The sequence below is a fragment of the Alexandromys fortis genome, unplaced genomic scaffold (assembly GCF_014885135.2).
Source record: "Alexandromys fortis isolate MF-2015 unplaced genomic scaffold, M_Fortis_MF-2015_v1.1 scaffold_115, whole genome shotgun sequence".
Classification (NCBI taxonomy): Eukaryota; Metazoa; Chordata; class Mammalia; order Rodentia; family Cricetidae; genus Alexandromys; species Alexandromys fortis.
This window is the reverse complement of record NW_026067989.1, coordinates 5,601,637-5,612,862: the sequence shown is the minus strand read 5'-3', so window position 1 is coordinate 5,612,862 and position 11,226 is coordinate 5,601,637. Positions and strand designations below refer to the sequence as shown.

At 42.2% G+C, this 11,226-nt stretch overlaps 1 protein-coding gene across 3 annotated transcripts in view; it reads left to right on the top strand.

Annotated features, from left to right (window-relative positions):
* The window catches only part of Napb (NSF attachment protein beta), a 45,589-nt gene that overhangs the window by 926 nt on the left and 33,437 nt on the right, over nucleotides 1–11,226 (top strand). The window lies entirely within an intron of this gene.

The following is an 11,226-nucleotide window of genomic DNA, read 5'->3' as shown; positions in this document are numbered from 1 at the left end:
GGGGAGGCTTTACATTCCGAGCTTTCAAAGGGCAGAACCTGAACTGAGAGCTTGTGGAAGAATTCGGGGCTGTTGATTATGCGAATGATTCAGCTGTTTATGACAGCGGCCGAAATTACGCGTGTACCTCATTTTTTTTTTCCATTTGAAAGTGAAAGATCTTTACCAAGAGCAGATTTAAATTATCGGGAAGGACTAGTAGTACATACTTAACTACCGCATTTTGAGACACAATTTTTATTTCTGTACAAATTCAATTTGGACACTTAGTTCTAAAAACACACCCAGTGAGCTTTGACTTGTTTTTTTCCAACTTCGTTCATTTAACTGCTCATTATAATATTCGTTATTATGTAACGGTTTAGTGGAACCCCGTTATGTTTCCATCTCCAGGAAATGCTTAGGGTCACTTTGATACAGTGCCTGGTACCGAGCTCTGCCAAGATAAAGGAGACCACCCTTGGAGACCTCTATGGGCGTTTATCACTACTAGGTCCTAAATTTCTCAAGAAATACAAGGCTTGGAACTGTAGCTGTAAATTATGGATAATCTGTTTCCCCTTTAAGGGGGACAGGGAGCATTCTTTGTATGTAATGTAAGTGCCAAATACTAATTCCTGTCTGAATCACAAAACACACGAGATTCACTGTGTGAAATTTAATGGTAGGGTGACTGCCTCACCATGGGAGGTGATTTAATGCACCCTGAGTTTCAAATCGGGTTTCCTTGAGCCAGTTACGGGCATTTCTTTTGGTCAAGAGGCCCGAAGTTTTGAGGAAACTAGGTCGGATCTTGAGTCAACTAAAAAATTTTGAGGAATCTTGATTACTGAAGGAAGGTCTTTTTGACTGTGGCTGCCCTGTCAGTGACAGGCCGTGTACGAAGACTCATCTTCCGCCGTTCACACGCAGTTGGCCGAGAGTTACTACTTCCTACTCATGTGGAAGCAGCAGGTCAGGTTATTATCATGGCTTTGGAACCTGGATCAGGGTAACTTTGCGTCTTTGGGCCTCAGTTTCTTCTACTATAACCCACAGTGTATCTCGTGAGTAGTAATCAGTTTATATATTTTTAAAACACTCAGGCTTATGGGTGTTAGAAATGGTTGTCAGATGATTATCCACATATGCATCAAAGCTGTCAGCTCCGCTCATCAAGGAAGCGGAGGGCAGATGGATTGAGTTTTGCAGGATTTTGGAGCCAAAGACTTGGTCACTGGTCTTTTAATAAATAAATAAAAATACCTTAAGAGTTTTAGCCAGGTTAAGTGTCCTTTGTACTATGAGGACCGGGACTGGGAGGTTTCCAGTCATATTTGGTCCTGGAAAGCTTAGGGGAAGAAGAATATGTAGAGCTTCGTGAGATTGATTATAAGTATGTAGTATTTGAAACCCCAAACCAGACCTATTTCTCTTTGACTTATAATGGGAAGACTAAGATTTTGTATCAGTATTAGATGTTTAGAATCCTATGGGTGTAACTTTACGTGCATCTGTCATCACCCTCCATGTTGCCCTGCCCGCCCCCCTTAGGTTTTGTCTTTCATTTATGGTAGTGCCATCTACCTCCATGTGATACCCTCAGGCTAACGGAGAATTCATAATCGCATGTCTGGGTTCACCCAAGTATCACTGTTCCATCTAACGGATGGGCAGGTGATGTTTTGAGGATGTGGGGGACGTTTAAAAAGGCATCTGGCTTATGGCAGATGTTTCTCGTCGCTGGCTGTTCATCTCCCAACTGCAGATTAAAGCCTAGTTTATCTCCTGTATGCTGCACAGTGCTTTTACGGTGATACTGCATTCTCAGGATTGTTCTGTAATTCTGTCTGTTGTTGCGTTAGATGGAAATACGCATGGATATTCCCAAGAGTGGGTCCTTTGGATGGTTCCTACGTGTGTAAGCTACAAGCTTTTTCTATCTGGAAGCTGGAGGTGGGGAGGGAACATCAGTGCATTCCTTTCCCCCAGCAAAGTCTCTTGCAGCTTCCCTGCAGGAAAATAGTTGAGGAAGGATGCAGACATGTCTGCAACCAGTTTTACGTTTGTTCGGTTTTCTTTCTAATTCCTGGCTAAAGAGTGATGTGTCTTTTTAGATGAGGAGTCCAATCTCTCTTTTTCTGAAGAGCATGGTATAAAATCACCACTGAAAACGTCAGATTTTTAGTTACTGCATTGCCAGAGAGGGGCTGTGGAAATTTGTGGTTAACTTCAGATTCTAGTTTAAATCTCAACAAACTGCTAGAATGATCTGAAGCTGGCCAAACTGACAGTAGGATACTTTCCAATTGCAAAGACCTGCTTGCTATCTTCATTTGTTGCTAGGGGAACACAGGTAGATGGCCAAATCCATACTTAGGAATGGCAGGAGAATGTTTCTGAGCTATATTCATTTGTTTGTTTGTTTGCAGTTTGTCTGGGTGCAACCCCCAGGCTTTGTACTTGCTAGGTAAGTATTTATCCGTCCACTGAGCTATGTTCCCAGCCCCTGATGGTTCCTTTGCAGTGTTCCTCAGTCTTGGGCTAATTAAAGAGTTATCTATTTGGTGTAAATTTAGTGAAGGATCCTTTTGGGTTACTGCAACTAAGCATGAGTTTACTTAATATCTGTTTGTGAAAGTTCAAATATTTCTTAGGCTATATCCATATTCTCCACTTGTTTTTATTCCAGTGAAAATTGTGTTTCCATGTTTAGCATGGTCATGTGAGAACCTTGATAGCATTTACATCTTTCTCAGTTAACAACTAATACTTAAATATAGATTCACCTTTTTAAAAAGTCATTAATCAGCTAGACATCAAGGTATTCACCTTTGATCTCAGCAATAGGGAGGCAGATGTAGGTGGATCTCTGAGTTCAAGGCCAGCCTGGTCTATGTAGGGAGTTCAGCCTGGTCAATGTAGTGAGTCTTAGGACAGCCAGGGATATGTAGAGAAATGTCTCGAAAACAAAAAGAGAAAGAGCAACAACAATAACAGCAACAAAATCATTATTGTAATCACTCATGCCTGTGATCTCAGCAATCAAAAGGCTGAAGCAGGAGGATCTTGAGCTTCAGGCCAGCCTGTCTCAAAACCAAGACAGTAAATGTAGATTTGGTTACTTACAGAGACAGATGTTACAGTGTAAGAAGTATGGGAGTATTTGTGTATGTTTCTTATAAATGTAAAAGCTAAGATATAGATAACTGTATGTTATATAAAAGAGAAATAATACTTGCCATTTAAATCTGTAATTCTAAAATTTTGTACTTTGGATTTTTTTTCAGATATTCCTTATTTCTGAGAATTATTCATGAGTGTTGTAAATAATATTACCCTGTCCTGGTTGGTTTTGTTTGTTTGTTTTTATTTTTGTCAACTTGATGAAAGCTAGAGTTAGCTGGGTAGATGAACTTCAGCTGAGAAAATGTCTGCGTAGATTGGTCTGTAGACAAGTCTGCATGTAGTTTCAGCGCACAGGATGGAGGCAGCCTTGTGTTCCATAAGAAGGCAAGCCAGTAAGCAGCATTCTTCCATGGCTTCTGCTTCAGTTTCTGCTTCCAGGTTCTTGTATTGGCTTCCTTCAGTGACCTGTGATCCAGGACATGTAAGCCAAACAAAATTCATATAGATAAAACAGAGACAGCAAATTAATACCCCTGCAAAAAAAAGCCAGAGGGAAAAATAAATGATAAAGAAATCAGAAAGAAATAAAGGTAAAAGCATAACTAAGGAAGAAGGCATGAAAATAAACTTGTTCTTCCCAAGTTGCTCTTGATTATGACGTCTTGTCTTATCATAAGAAACCCTAAGACATCCCCAAACTGTCTTTTTTGAAATATCAGGAATATAGGTGTAAACCAAGAGTGCCCATGTCACCAGATCATATTAGCATCCTAGTTAAAGGAAACTCTATGCCCTGTTAGACCTTCATAATGTGTTCATTTGATTTGGTGATAAATGAGCATGTAAGCGGTCTTCCTTATTTCTGCTTTTACCTTTATTGCTTTCTGATTTTTTTTTTTTTTTTTTGGTTTTTCGAGACAGGGTTTCTCTGTGGCTTTGGAGCCTGTCCTGGAACTAGCTCTTATAGACTAGGCTGGTCTCGAACTCACAGAGATCCGCCTGCCTCTGCCTCCCGAGTGCTGGGATTAAAGTCGTGCGCCACCACCGCCCGGCTGCTTTCTGATTTTTTTTATCATTTATGTTTTCCTCTAGCTTTTTTTTTGAAGGGATATTAATTTGCTGTCTCCATTTTACTTATCCGAATCTGATTTGGATGTGAAATTTTAAACTGCTTTAATTGTGTGCTGTAGAGCCTGATACATAGTGGTTTTATCTTTGTTTCCCTCCTTGATCCAGGAGTTGTTCTGGGGCATCCTTCCAGGCAGAAGAGCCTTTTTGTATATTTATATTAAATTCCTATATTATTTCCTTGCAATTGGAAAATTAACAGCTATTTCTTTGCTTTCTCCACTGCCCAATATGTTATCAGTGCTCGTGAATGGCCCTTGTGAGCTTGAAGAAGATGATAGAGAGCCATAATATCTAACTACTGACTATATAGTTAGGATGAGGCATTATGTGTGTGTGTGTGTGTGTTTTATTTTATTTTTATTTTTCGAGACAGGGTTTTTCTGTGTAGCTTTGAAGCTTTTCCTGGCACTAGCTCTTGTAGACCAGGCTGGCCTCGAACTCACAGAGATCCACTTGCCTCTGCCTCCCGAGTGCTGGGATTAAAGGCGTGAGCCACTACCGCCCAGCTGTGTGGTTTTTTAAGTATTTGATCTACTTTTGACTAAGAGAAGTACATTAATGTCTTCGTGTGTTTCTCTCTGTGGTTGTCTTTTAGTTTCTGCTATAAGAAAGTGACTCCTTTCATTCAGAGATATTCACAGCTATGATAACTCCATTATGAGCTTTATCTTTAGTGTTATAGAATGAACTTATTTATATTGTTTGGTGCTTTTAAGCCCAAATTCTACACTGTCAATTTTTTATTGTGTGCATTTCCTGCATTGGGACTGTGTGTTATATAAGAAAGATCACACATTCATTCAGTGACCGTGTGCTCTGTGTCAGCCAGCTCCCCCTCCCCCTGGGTAGCTTCATGACTAACTCTGGGGAAGTTAAGTGGAAGAGACATATGCTTCCCCTTGGAAATGCAGAGCTACCCTCTGCTTCTGCTGAATCTTTTTTTTTTTTTTCTTTTTCTTGATTTTTCAAGACAGGGTTTCTCTGTGTATCTCTAGCTGTCCTGAAACTCGCTTTGTATACCAAACTGGCCGTTAACTCAAAGAGATCCACCTGCCTCTGCCCTCTGCCCTCTCCTCTGCTTCCACCTCTCAAGTGCTAGGATTAAGGGCATGTGCCACCACCACCCAGCTTCTGAATCTTTATCTATTGAGAGTTAAGAAGACATTCCTGGGTAGAGAGTGAGAGCCTTTAGGAAAGAACCCACATCACACCTACCTGCAGCTGAATCGGACAAGAGAAACCCTTGCAGGATGAAAGGCTGTAGCACATCTAACCAAATTTGGCTGGTATATTCTGGTTTTATTGTTTTGTTTTATTTTTGATACAGGGTTTTACTGGTTAGCGCTGGCTGACCAAAACTCATTTATGTTGACCAGGCTGGCCTCAAACTTTTGGTATACTTTTTTTAAAACCACCTTTTTAAAATCTTATTTATCTTTTATTTTACATGTACGGGTGTTTGGCCTGCAGATATGCCTGTGTACCACATGCATGCCTGATGCCCAAGGAAGCTGGAAAAGGGTGTCAGATCTTCTGGAATTTGAGTTACAGACAATTGTGAGCTGCCTTATAGGTGCCAGGAATTGAATCTGTAAGGGTGACTGAGGCATCTCTGCAGCCCTCTGGTGTATTTCTGGGTCTGTATCCCAAGCCTTTTGCAGGGGCCTTACATTAACTGTGGTTCTTCTGTGACTCTGTTTTGTGAGCAAATCTGAATGTGATATTGATGCGAAGATTTTGGTTCTCAACTGTTGAAGTACTTTGTTATATTTACTGTATTTTATATTTTATCTGATCCTTTTTATGATCTCTTTGTTATGTGGATCATTCATGCTTTGTTTAGCTGGTACATTTATGGCATAAAGTTTTTTTTTTAAAAAATAATCCAGCTCCTGTTCCTCACTTAGGCCTCAGTTATTTCATTTGTTCTGGAAAGCACCTGTTCCCTGTGTGCTCGAAAGTGTGTGTTACTTCTCCTTCCTCCATTGTCTGTTTTTGTTGGTTTGGTGTGGGAGTTTTGCTATTTGTACTTAGACAAAATATATTTCCGTGCACTTTATTTTTTAACTGTTCTCATTATGTACTTTCGTCTTCGATCTGTAAGAAAATGTATCCAGAGCCACTCCACTGGTATTCTCTGGTGTCTCTTTATTTCTCTGGAGTTTTGCTTTTCAGCAGTGACCCTTGATGGATGGTTTGATTTGCTCTTTGATAGCAGTGTGACTTTCTTTCCCTTTTGAGTTCTTGGGAAATGCCCCAGTGCTGTTAGCTGTGTATGCTAGCATTGAAATCCACTCCTACCTTGATTTCTTAGGTTTGTAAGCACCTTTGCCTTTTCATGTAGGAGCCCAGAGATTTTATTTATAGAACTGGATAGTTTACCAGGATTTCTTTATTATGATGATGATGATGATGATGATGATGATGATGTATATATTGTTCTGGGCACCAGATCTCATTATAGATGGTTGTGAGTCATCATGTGGTTGCTGGGAATTGAACTCGGGACCTCTGGAACAGCAGTCAGTTCTCTTAACCTCTGAGCCATCTCTCCAGCCCCCAGGATTTCTAAGTGGACCTTAGTACATAGTCAGCCAGTTTAGTGTTTGGATTCAGGTGTTTTTATGGTCCTGGGAATTTTCTGAGATTCTGTTTCAAATACCTGTTTGAGGGGCTGTTTCCTCCTCCTTCTTTGGAGGATTCCAAATACATGGAGTCAGTCTCTTGGCCTGCCTGCCACTGAGTCCAGCAGGGCTTGCCTGCAGTGATTCTCCTCCAGCCTTTATAGCAGGCAGAGAAAAATGGCCCACGAAAAAACAAGAATGAAACTTTTAGCTCAGCCCGATTTTATTGTAAATGGTGCTGGACCAAGACTTCTAGAGTTTGGACAAGATCATTTTGCTTTAGTCATATTTAACCACAGCACAATTTTGGAAAAAAGTATTCAGATAACAATTAACTCAGTCCCAAATGCACAATTTACGTTTACATTGAGATTTACAAAGTTCATTTGGCTTCTTTCACAAGAGCGAGTACTGTTGTTTGGGGATGAGATGGGGGAAATAGGGAGAGGGACTGGGAGGTCAGAGATAGTGCCCGAGATTTAGGGTCTATGGAGCTTGATTGAGGAAATGCCTGTGGGTGTCAGCATTGGCCAGGCCCTAAGATAACATAGAAGTCACTTAGGCTGTTGTAAAGCACACATGACATCACTCAAAAGAATGGGTTTTATGGTCAAGTGCAATGCTTAAGATTTAGGGGGAAAGGTCTAGGATAAATGAAAACATAAATTCTGGGAGCCTGTCTCATCAGACAGCCAGGGATCACCAGGTTGCAAAACACCATCATTCCTAGCATTCCAGGAAGAGCAGCTGCTCACCTCCTTCCATCAAAGAGGTACGCTGTGTGTTTAACTTCTGCAGTACTTATGTGTGTGCACAGGCCTGTTGGTCCTCTCGCTCGCCCTTGATTCTGGCAAGGCGCAGTGAGGGAATACAGAAAGGGCAGACACAGACACACTTACGGAAAAGCTGGGGTCAGGTGGGCTGCGTTTGTTCTGATGGATGGTGCCAACTCTGCAACAACCTAGAACCTCAGTGTGATTATTACCTAAAGCACCTGGGGAGGGGTTTGTTGTCTTAGTAGGAGATCTCTGTGGGTAAGCATTCTCAGGCTGTAAGCATCCAAGAGGAGGAAGTTACAGTTGATTAGTTTTGCTTAGACTGGTTAATCATCAACACTGTCAACATTTGCCATTGAATCAGAGGAAGGCTTTGCCACTAATTCTGAGCCTGACCCATAGGAGCTTGGCTTTGCTAATTTCCCATGGGTCTGAGACATTGGATCCTCGACATGGCCATGCCCATGTCAACAACACACAGTCACTAGGACTTCATCTGCTCTTTACACATTCACTCAAGGCTTTGGCTCCCCACAACCTGCAGCACAGTGGCTTTTGTGGTAGGAGAAGAGCTTCTTAGAATATTCTTTGCTGCTGTAGAGTTGGGTGCAGTGTCTGGGCAGAGTGGCACCGCGGAGCAGTAGTTAGGGGCTCCTTTCTCGCTGTTGCCTTCTTTCCCTGCACTGTCCCCTCTAGGGAGTTCCCTCCCTCTCACAGCAGTCTTCTGGAGACTGTGGCCCTGTCTGTCCCTCCGAGGCACTCCTTTTCAGTCTCCAGTCCTGACCTCAGGTCTCCTGCCTGGCTTTGGAATTCCTCGGTTGGGTGGAGCTCCCTTGCTGGGGAGTGGTGCCCTCCGAAGCTTGGAGCTTTGGCCCGTAGACCCCCACCTTACTGACTTCCCGAGGGAGCCCTCCACACTGGATTTGTTTCTCACCAGCTCCATTTCCAAGGACATTTACTATATTCAGGGTCTGTTTGTAATGTTATCATTTGGTAATTAAAACAGTTGTTTATAATGTTATATAAAGACTGAAATTCAGTTCAAAAATTTCATTTTTACAAAGGTTAAAAGAATTAAGATAGGGCTGGAGGGCTGGAGAGATGGCTCAGAGGTTAAGAGCACTGACTGTTCTTCCAGAGGTCCTGAGTTCAATTCCCAGCAACCACATGGTGGCTCACAGCCATCTGTTTTGAGATCTGGTGCCCGCTTCTGGCCAGCAAGCATACAGACAGACAGAACACAGTATACATAATAAATAAATAAATAAATTTAATAAAAAAGAATTAAGATAAAATCTTACTATGTAGCTCTGGCTATAATTAGCTCTGTAGACCAGGGAGGCATTGAAATCACAGAAATCTGCCTGCTTCTGCCTCCTGAGTGCTGGAATTAAAGACATGAACCACCACACTTGGCAAAATGTATTTAAAACATCAGTAGTCGGGCCAAGTTTTATGTAACTGTTTGTAAGTTTTTTGAATTGTTGCTGTTCTTTGCTTCTTAGGTATTTACCTATCTAGCATCTGTTCTGTTGCTGGCTCTTCTTGGCACGTACTCTGCCTGTCAAGGTGGCGCTTCAGAGCACTGCCAGAATAAAAGTCCAGTTAGCCTTCCTTACTACTCATACCTAGCCCATCGCCTTTATTTAGGAGATTAAACCCAGCGAATACTTTTATCAGCCAGTTGTTAAATGTCAGTGTTCTCTTTGAGACTCCATTTGTTTTTCTCCTTAATTAAGCAGAAATGGTGAAAACAAAAAGTCTCATAAGATTGAATCTAAATGTCTGGGAGAGAGCTTCCAAGAGTCGGTTTGGCAGCACTTGCCAGTGCCCAACTTGGTGTTGCTTCTCCTCCCCTCCTGGCGGAGTGCTCCTGTGACAGACAGGACTGTGAATGGCATCATCTGCAGGACTTTGGTTCTTTTTGCTGAACGCTGAGCTCTGTCATCAGTTAATAGACAAATGAAGGAACTTCTGCGTGCTACCTCCTCTCTCCATGGACTGGCTTTTGGTGTTAGACGTCACATTAGCATTCTGAAGAATATCCTGCTCCTGCCTCCATTTTGGTAAACATACTGTTTTTAATTGGTGCATGGTAATTGTACCACAACATGACATTTCAGTGTATGTTATGCGTACAGTACAGACCAGAGCAGTTGTCATAACCATCACCCGGAGTACTCATCACATCTCTCCGTGGGGAGTATCCAGAGTGGTCTCTCCTGGGTATTTTGAAATGCTGTCAGCAGTATTTATCCTGCCGTGCTGTAGGAATGCGTACGTTCTTCCATGTGTTCACCTGCACCCCTGTACATGTTAGCCATCCTCTCTCTCTGCCCTCTCCTGCCCCATACCGCTTCCCAAGCCTTGGTAACTACAACTCCATTCCATACTTCTATTTTAGTCAGGCTCTCTACAGGGCCAGAAGCAAGGGGATGAGAAAAAAGTCAGGATTATTAAGGGAGCTTTAAAATGGCAGTGACAGCCAAATCACAGTGAGATGCTGAGAAGCTGGTGGTTACTCAGCCCTTGAGGGCGGTACCTAAACATTCAAAGTAATCCCACAGAAGCATCCCTCGGATGTCTTTATGGATAGCTCATGTTTCTGGCACCTTTAGTATCCTGAGATCTTCATTATAATTCAGGTTTCCCCTTCATCATTTTGTGCAGTGACCTCTCAGACCTTCTTCAGTGAATCTAGCCACACGTCGCCTTGCTACAGCATCTCCTGAGACCTTAGTACAAGCCTCTGTGACCCCATTACTTACATTTTTTTCACACCTTCAAAACCATTACCATGTGAACAATGTCGGATTCTGCCAGGTTGACCACAGCTGTCCTCTAGCCACTGCACTCTCATCTGCATGCTCTTACACACAAACGGACCACATAAAATGATTTTATTAAAGCTTTATTGTAAAAACATGGGGGGGGATCATGCAGCAAGATTAGCCAGACTTAAAGTCTACATATCTTAGTGAACTTCTATCAGAATAAAAAAAAAATGGTTTTAAAATGCAAGTTTTTCAAACAAGTTCTGGATTTCTTGGTAGGTGTGGCCTACCCCAAAGCCCTTGTCCTCTCCACCCAGGGTCTGATTTCTCTTTCACAGCAGGAGTCTTCAACGCTTGCGGTGTTACCCACAGCTTGTAAATGGCTCCCATTCCTTTCCTCTCTAAAGATTTTCAGATCTTTCTGCCTAGCCCACCATGAATCTGGATAAGAGCATGAAGTGGTAACCATTCTGTAGCCACAATGCTGTCGTGTCTTGGAGTTTTACAAAATACATAGTCCACTACTTTTTAATTCACCCTCACTCAGGTTTTCAGGACAGGCAGAACATAGCCAGATTCTCTGCCAGAATATGCAACAAATGACCCAGTTCTAGTTCTAGTCTTTGTTTCCCTCTGAAACCTGGTATGAACACCTCTACTGTTCACATCTATATCAGCATTGTAGCCTTCTCTACCCCCACTGCAACGGCACAGTAATCTCTGTTTATAGCACTCTCTGGCTTTGCCAGCCTGTATCTCCAAGCTCCTCCATATTTCTTGAAGGAACTAGAGGAAAGTTCCAACTCTCTGATT